This window comes from Vombatus ursinus, unplaced genomic scaffold (assembly GCF_900497805.2).
Source record: "Vombatus ursinus unplaced genomic scaffold, bare-nosed wombat genome assembly UNPS02006474.1, whole genome shotgun sequence".
Taxonomy (NCBI): domain Eukaryota; kingdom Metazoa; phylum Chordata; class Mammalia; order Diprotodontia; family Vombatidae; genus Vombatus; species Vombatus ursinus.
The window spans coordinates 1-8,206 of NW_020946252.1; the positions used below are offsets into that span (position 1 = coordinate 1).

The 8,206-nt window shown below is 34.7% G+C and overlaps 1 long non-coding RNA gene across 1 annotated transcript; it reads right to left on the minus strand.

Annotated features, from left to right (window-relative positions):
- Positions 1-1,360: 1,360 nt before the first annotated feature.
- Positions 1,361-7,645, minus strand: LOC114033008. Its single transcript, XR_003567910.1, has 3 exons — positions 7,471-7,645; positions 5,284-5,409; positions 1,361-1,485 (listed from the first exon to the last, which is right to left on the minus strand). It is a non-coding gene; the product is annotated as an uncharacterized LOC114033008 (long non-coding RNA).
- Positions 7,646-8,206: the final 561 nt, after the last annotated feature.

Consider the following 8,206-nt stretch of genomic DNA (forward strand, 5'->3'; position numbering starts at 1 on the left):
ATTAGTTCAAGTATGAGAAGGGCAATCACGTTAAAAAAAAAAAAAAAAGATTTCTAAGATCACTGACTTAGAACTAGAAAAGACCTTAAAGATCATGTATTCCAACACACTCACTGTACAGGTGAGAAAATTAAGGCCTAAAAAAGTTAAGTGATTTGCCTAAGATTACAAAGCTAATAAATTATAGAGTTGGAATTCAAACCTAGATCTTGATTTCAAATTTAGTATTGCCTCCCTTATTCTACTTCACCTAAGAACATAAAACAACAACAGATAGAAGCTGCAGAAAAGCTGGTTCCAGCCTAATGTAAGGAAAAAGGTCATTAACAACGAGAGCTGTCCAGAAGTGGAACGGACCCTGAAAGTCTGTCCTATCAAATGAGCCAACATACGTGACCTACCTTAGCTAGCCAACTCCATACCACAAACCATACTTAACTTCCTATCTGATCATTCATGTATAGTTACTCACATTTCTATATCCCCATACTTACTTTCTATGTCTACAAATAGTTATCAAATCAATACTAACATTGTTTCTGGAAGGGGTGTGTCAACTGACTTTCCTATATTTCTACTCACCATCTCTTTGACTTTTCAAAGCAAAACACACTTCCCTGATCTTAAATGATTATTTCCTTTAATAAAGAATGTAAACTTCTTGAGGGCAGGGACTGTCTTATTTTGTTTTGGCATCCCCAGTGCTCAGCACAATGACTGAAACTTGGTAAGCATTTTATACACGATTTTCCTGAGACAGCTGGTGGTACTATACCTGGAGGCAGGAAGATCTGAGTCCAATTTGACTCAAGATACTTACTACCTGCATCACTCTGAGCAAGTCATTTAACCTTCATTTGCCTCAGTTTCTTCAACTATGAAATAAGGATTACAGCAATACCTTGCAGGGTTGTGATAACCAAATGATATAATGATGTAAAAAGCACTTAGCATAGGTGCTATATAAATCCTTATTCCCTTCCCCTACTCCTATTCCATTTTCATTCATCTATTCTTAACGTAAAGATTGAATACTCAGTTGATGATAAGTGGCATAAGGGGTTCCTATTTATGTGTAGACTAGACTAGTGCTTCTGAAACTGTGGGTCATGACCTCATACGGAGTTATGAAAAATTTGGCAACAGTAAAAGGTTTCCAAATACACAAAAATAAAAAATTAATCAAAACTCAAATGGGTAATGAATTGGAGGTGCTTCTGGCAACACCACAACTTCACTGCAGTTCTGGTTCTGACCACAAAGCACGTACACTTGAAAAGGGGTCACAAGTGGAAAATGTTTAAGAAGCCCTGGACTAAGCTAGATAGCCCCCAAGCTTTCAGACTGTGATTCTCTGAAGTACCTGGAATTGTCACTGTCACTGTCACTTTTCTCTTCACTTTTCCATTCTTCTTCCTCCTCTTCTTCCTCCTCTTCTTCTTCAGAACTGCTTGAATCTTCACTTTGATCTGGAGTTGAAGTGTCCTAATTCAAAAAATGGGGGATGCAGAATACAAAATACACCAATAATTTTATTCTTTAATGGAAGAATGCCTAAAAAAATAAGTTTAGAAGCATTTGTACATCTTTTGTATTTACCTACACTTGTACATTGTTCTTCAGCATAAATTTTAAATTTCTTGTAGACAGAAAATGTCTTATATAGTAAAGTAGCAAGATTTTCTCTACTCCCAACTATTATACAAAGAGCAAGAGGAAAAAGAAGGAATTGAGCTAAATAAGGAGAAAGAAATTGTGTAAATTACTTGGGATAGTTTTGGATACATACATAAGGCCAGAGACTAAAATGAATTCTCTAATCAAAGTGGGGAAAAGAAATATGAGAAAACTGAGGAAAATTTGTAAAATAATATTCAAGTCCAGATTCTACTTCTGGGTTCTATGAGAAAGAGCTGGAAGAGAACGAACAAGTTTAAGGAGGAAGGAAATAAAAATAAGACTGAAAGAAGGAAAAGAAAAAAAATTAGTTGGCAAGGCAAATAAGAAAAGATTAAATGAAATAATTGTTTCTGTTGTTGAGTCATGACTCATTGTGACCCCATGTGGGTTTTTTTTGGGGGGGGGGGAAGATACTGGAATAGTTTGCCATTATCTTCTCCAGTTTATTTTACAGATGAGGAACTAATGCAAACAGGGTTAAGTGACTCGCCCAGAGTCACAGCTAAGTGTCTGAAGTCAGATCTGAACTCATGAAGGTGAGTCTTCCTGATTCTAAGCCCAGTGCCCTATCCATTGCACCACCTAGCTGCCTAAATGAAACAAACTGGTGGGTAAAACGCCAAAGTAGTCTAGTAAGAGGGAATATGGGCTTTAAACTAAGGAAAGGAAATGGGGTGTAGCTGTTAAGTTGCTTAGAGTGAGGCATAAACAACTAAAGTTGTACAAAAAGTCAAGGTGAATATCTCATAGGATGGAAACAAGGACAAATTTTGTAGAGATTTATAGTGAGTGCGTAACACTTACATGTTTCTCAAAGAAAAGTATTTATGTTACAAAGGAAAAGTTGTTTTTTCTCCTATAAAACAAGGCAAAAGAGTTCAAGGAAAGCCTTGATATTCTGGGTTATTATTTAGGCTATTAATCAGGGAAAACGTCCTAATTTCCTAAGTGAAAAGGATTATATCGGGAGGTGGTAATTTCCCCTTTATTAGAGGTCTTCAAGCAGATGAATGTCCACTTTTGGGACATTTTAAAGTTTATAGTAGTACTTCATTTTAGGTAAATGGCTGAGAAAGTTCATTCCAATTCTAAAATAATCATTCTGTAATGTTATAAAACATATCAAAGGCAGGGATTTTCATTTTTATTTCTTTATCCTCAGCACTTGGCACAAATGATTGATAGACAGTATGCACACAGTAAATATTTACTGATCAATTGATAATAGTTTTAAAAAATTAAAAAGTAGGGCAACCAGGTGGTACAGTGGATACAGCACCAGTCCTGGAGTCAGGAGGACCTGATTGGTTCAAATCTGGCCTCTGACACTTGACACTGATTAGCTGTGTGACCCTGGGCAAGTGTCACTGAACCCCAACTGCCTTGCCAAAAAAATTTTAAAAGTATTACACTGAAAGAGACTATATAAGCAAAAACCAAGAGCAATTTAAAAACCCATAGTTCAGTGTCTGATAATGTGTTTAAGAACATAAATTAGTGGGTGAATTCCTAGTTGACAATTAGCACTGGGAAAATCAGAAAGCACTTTGGTAGAAAACAGATTTAAATAAATATTTTGCATCATACAGCACAATAAAATGCAAATGGCTATACAACCTGAATGTAAAAGATCACATGAGAAAAAAATGAACAGTGTCAAGAAGTGCATCTCATGACTACAGCAGACAGAAGAATCCTCAAACTAATGAGAAAGAGAGAGACAGAGGGTGGGAGGGGAAGAGAAAGAGAGAGAGAGAGAGAACATCAAAGAGAAAATAGATGAAAAGCTACTTCCCAAACAGTGAGTGGTTATGAAAGCACTCTGGATCTGGAGTCGGAGAACCTAAGTTTATATCTTCCTCTGCAACTTACTTTCTACCTTACACAGGCAAATGACTTCACCTGTCTAGATTTGAGTTTCATCATCGGCAAAATTAGAGTTGTTGGAGTCAATGATCATTCAAGTCCTTTCCAGCTTTAAATCTATGATACTATGGTCAAAGGACATGAAGAGCTTTTAAAAAGAATGTTTAACTATAAAAAAACATATCAAAACATGCTCCAAAATACAAATGAAAAATGGAAGCTAAAACAATTATGAGAAATTCCCAACTGTAAGGGCAATTTGGTAGAGTGGAGAGTGTGATGAACTTGGATCCAAGAAAACCCAAGTTCAAATCCAGCCTCAGACATTTACCAACTCTGTTACCTTGGACAAGTCACTTAATCTCTTGGTCTATAGTTTCCTTATCTTTGAAATGAGCTTATAATAGCACAGGGCTGTTCTAAGAATTAAATGAGACATATATGAAGCATTCTGCAAATCTTAAGGTGTTATATAAATACATATTAAGATTAAAAAAAAACCCTGAATATATCAATTGACTAAAAACATTAATACTCTTGACTCCAAATACCCCAAGACTCTACGTGCAAGGAGACGAAAAGAAAGCTTCATATGTATTAAAATATTCATAGCAGCATTTTGTTGTTGTTTTTGGTGATGGCAAAGCAGTGGAAACAAAGTGTGAAATGTTCACTGATGGAATGGCTGAACAAAACAAACTGTATTATATGGACATAAAAGATCATTATTATGTACTAAAAAATTAAATACAGATGATTCAGAGAAAAAAGGGAAGATTTCTGTGAACTACTGTACAACAAAGAAGAACCAAAAGAACAATATATCCAAATTATCCAAAATTATGGCACAGCAAAGAACACTAACAAGAATCCAAAGATTGAGAATCCTAATAACCAATTTCAATCTTGAAATAGGGAGATAATTAAACATTTTCTCTTATCTCCAAAGAGATATGGAAGGACTATAGGCACGGAAAGTTGCATACACTGTTAGACAAAATCCCTGCACCAGCTATTTTAGTTATTTCTTCGTGGCAAGGGAAATTCAAACTTCAAATGATCATGACATTAAGAAAAGGAATTAATAAATAGAGTGCTTAGTGAAGTTTTAGGCTTTAAGAGCTTTATAGTTTAAAACTGCCTTAAGACTTTTGGAATACTCTGTATTATTTTCTTAAAGAAAAAAAATCACCATGAGGAATCAGAAAAGAAATGATATAAGTAGAAGAGTAGTAAAGGTCCAAGTAAAGACACAAAACAAATATTTATAATGTACTAGATTAATCAACAAGTCACTAAATTCTTTTCAGTATATGTTCAGAATATGCTGTTTAAAGGGAGGAAAAGTATAATAAATTTAAAGAGATTCTAAGAAAATGCTTACAAAAGTTTTGGTGACAGTAAAACAGAAAATTTCACCTCATTTCTCCAGCAATGTCAAATGATCAAAAAAATTACTAAAATTTAAAAAATTATATAATTTAACCATGCAGCTTTAAAACTGTCAGTAATATGCATAATATTTACATATTTTTATATATGTGTGTGTATGCATATAACACTTGTTTTTGTTCTTCAAAGTCAACCAACTATGGAAAACTAATAATGATTGAATTCAAAATATTCTTATTTCTTTTGGATTTGTAAATTTGGTGCCAAATATTTGGCTGGCCCAAAGTAAAAATAAATGAACATTATTCAAAATTAATTTACACATTTCAATATTCCATTACTTACTTGTCTTATAAAACTAAGAGACTCATTTTCTTCCTCAGATGATGACTCAAGGTGACCAAAATTATTTTCACAGTTTGAAAATTTAGATCTAAAAATTCTTTGTCTGGACCGGGCCACTGGGACCATCTAATATGCACAAATATATACATAAGAAAATAAAAAGAAATGAGAATCAAAGACTAATTAAAACCAAATATTTAAGAAACTAAGAATACTAAACATTTTTAATAGCATTTCTAACAAAAAATTAGTTTTAAATCAATTATGAGGGGAAAAAATCACTTTACATACTATGGAAATATTCTCACAAATCTGTGTTTTTAAAAAAGTATATTTACCTGCATTTTCTCCTGGAAATTTTGTGGTTTTCCACCAAGCCAAAGTAGGTTAAAAGTATTTTTGATTGATCCTTAAATCCTACCTAAATCCCACTGGAATCAAAGTCTGCTATATAATAGTTTATTCAAGTCTAGTACTCAATCCATTATACACCATGATGCATCGAGGACTCACAGAAATAGTGGTCAGCATATTCTAAGCAAAGGAGATAACATAGGCAAAAGTAAAAGCAATAAAAAGTGGAAAGAGATAAAAACAGGGAATATTACAATCTGACTGGGTGAAAAAAGGAAATGGTAAAAAGATGCCAGAAAAGCAAGTTGGGATCCAGACTTCGGAGGGCATTAAATAAGAGGGTAATAAGTGTTAGCTTTACTCTGAAAATAATGAGAGTGAAAGTACTGAAAGGGACAGCAATGGAGTGGAGAGAAGCTAAGGCTATATAATATAGAGCTGGGAACCACTGCCATAGAGATGATCAATTAAGTAATCCATAGGAGCTAATGAGATTAGCAAAGTGACGTATATTATTCAATTCTACAAAAAGTTTTCAAGCTCCTATTAATGTATAACTCTAATGACAAAAATGAAATTGCTTCTACCCTTTAGAACTTAATATTCTGAGAAGTGTAGATAACAAGTAAACTGATAATACAGTGATCTGAGGAGAGAAAGAATGGAAGCATATCAAGGAGTAGGTGAAAACTGATCTGACCTTATAGCATGCTCCAGACACTGTCCTGGTAGCTTGCCTGTGTGAAGGCTAGGAAGAGATGGAATGTCTGTATGAAAAGAACAGTATAGCATCTATAATCCACTATAGCTGTAACACAGAGTATCTGAAGAGGTGAATAAGGCAGAGAATATGGGTTCGAAAAGACTGAAGAGATAATTAAATGATAGCCTGCACTTGTATCAAATTAAATTTACAACATTCTCCTTGCTGCTTACCTGAATTATTAGTTTCTAAATACGATGAATCTAGGCAATGTTGAGGGTTCCCCTCAAAATAAAAGGCATTAGCTCTCCTGAAGACTGAATTGCTCACAATAGTTTGACATTGACATAATGGAACATGAACTAAATTCTTCAAATATAAAGAAATCCTTTAAGAGCAAGGAACACAGAAAGAAAAAAGTCTAAAAGAACACAGCCTTTGAACATTTCTGAAAACTTTTAAACTAAAGTTTATTACACTTCCATTACTGCAGTCACTTTTTAATTTAAAAAACTTAGCAAGTATTATATGATTTATTGAAAAAAGACAAAAATATTTCTCACAGTCCTTTAGGATACCCTGCCATAGACCATGCTGCTCACATTTCAAATTGCTTCTTCCTTCACTGCTTTGCATAATACTTGAGTCTACAATATAAAATTAGCAAAGCTCTATATTTTTCTAAAAACTGGCTAGAAATTAAAACAGAAAAATGCATTATTTTGAAATCAAATGAAATAATGAGCTTATAGGTCAATAAGAAAACCAGGAAAATACTTGGGGAGGTTAGGAAAAAGGGTATTGTCCGTTAGCACACCATTAGTTCATTTCAAACACTTTATTAAATACCTACTGTGTGTAAGGGACTTAGATCTTTACATAAATAATAGTCTAACCCAGGGGTGGGGAACCTGTGGCTTCAAGGCCACATGTGGCCCTCTAGGTCCTCAAGTGCAGCCCTTTGACTAAATACAAATTTCACAGAACAAATCCCCTTAATAAAAGGATTTGTTCTCTAAAACTTGGACTCTGTCAAAAGGCCACATCCAAGGTCCTAGAAAGTCACATGTAGCCTCAAGGCCACAGGGTCCCCACCCCTGGTCTAACCCATCAATATATTATAATCTCACCCCTCTTTTCCAGTCATAAGTCACACATGTGCTTGACATTGTTTATACCGGAGCTTCTTAAACTTTCTCTGCAACTCCTTTTTGGTTTCAGCAGTGTTTCTTGATGTAGCATGGCCTGAGAGCAAAGTGCCCAGTTTTGTGTTCAGAACCAAGGCTGCAGTGAAGTTGCATGATACAACACAGGAAAGCATTGCCAGAAACACCTGGAATTCATTATGCGTTTGATTCTGAATTAATTTTTGGTTGTTGAGCATTCACAAAACTTTTACTGTTGCCAAACTTTTCACTACCCCATGTGGGATCACAACCCACAGTTTAAGAAGTGCTGGTTTATGCCACTTAGAATATAAATTCTCATGGTTAACACAATATAAAGCCTGCTTGTACGCACCATGCATTTTTCCATGGTCTTTTGGATCACCTGAAATAGATTCACAGGTACTTGCAAACTCACCACTAGAAGACTACTGTCAAAAAGAATTTTGGCTGACAAGCAGCTTTAGATCACTCAAAGTGCTCTAAGTTTCCCAAATGCCATCAAGTTGGATTGCCAGACTCAACTTATTATTTATCTCCAAGTCTATAAAAAGTGATGGCCTAATTTTGTTTCTGTATGTGAATTTAAAAAGCTTACATCTTTCAAATGACCACAGATCTCACAGAAGAGGCCTTGTATTAAAACAAGGTTTGTGGGGCAGCTAGGTGGCACAACAGATAGAGCTCTGGCGTTGAAGTC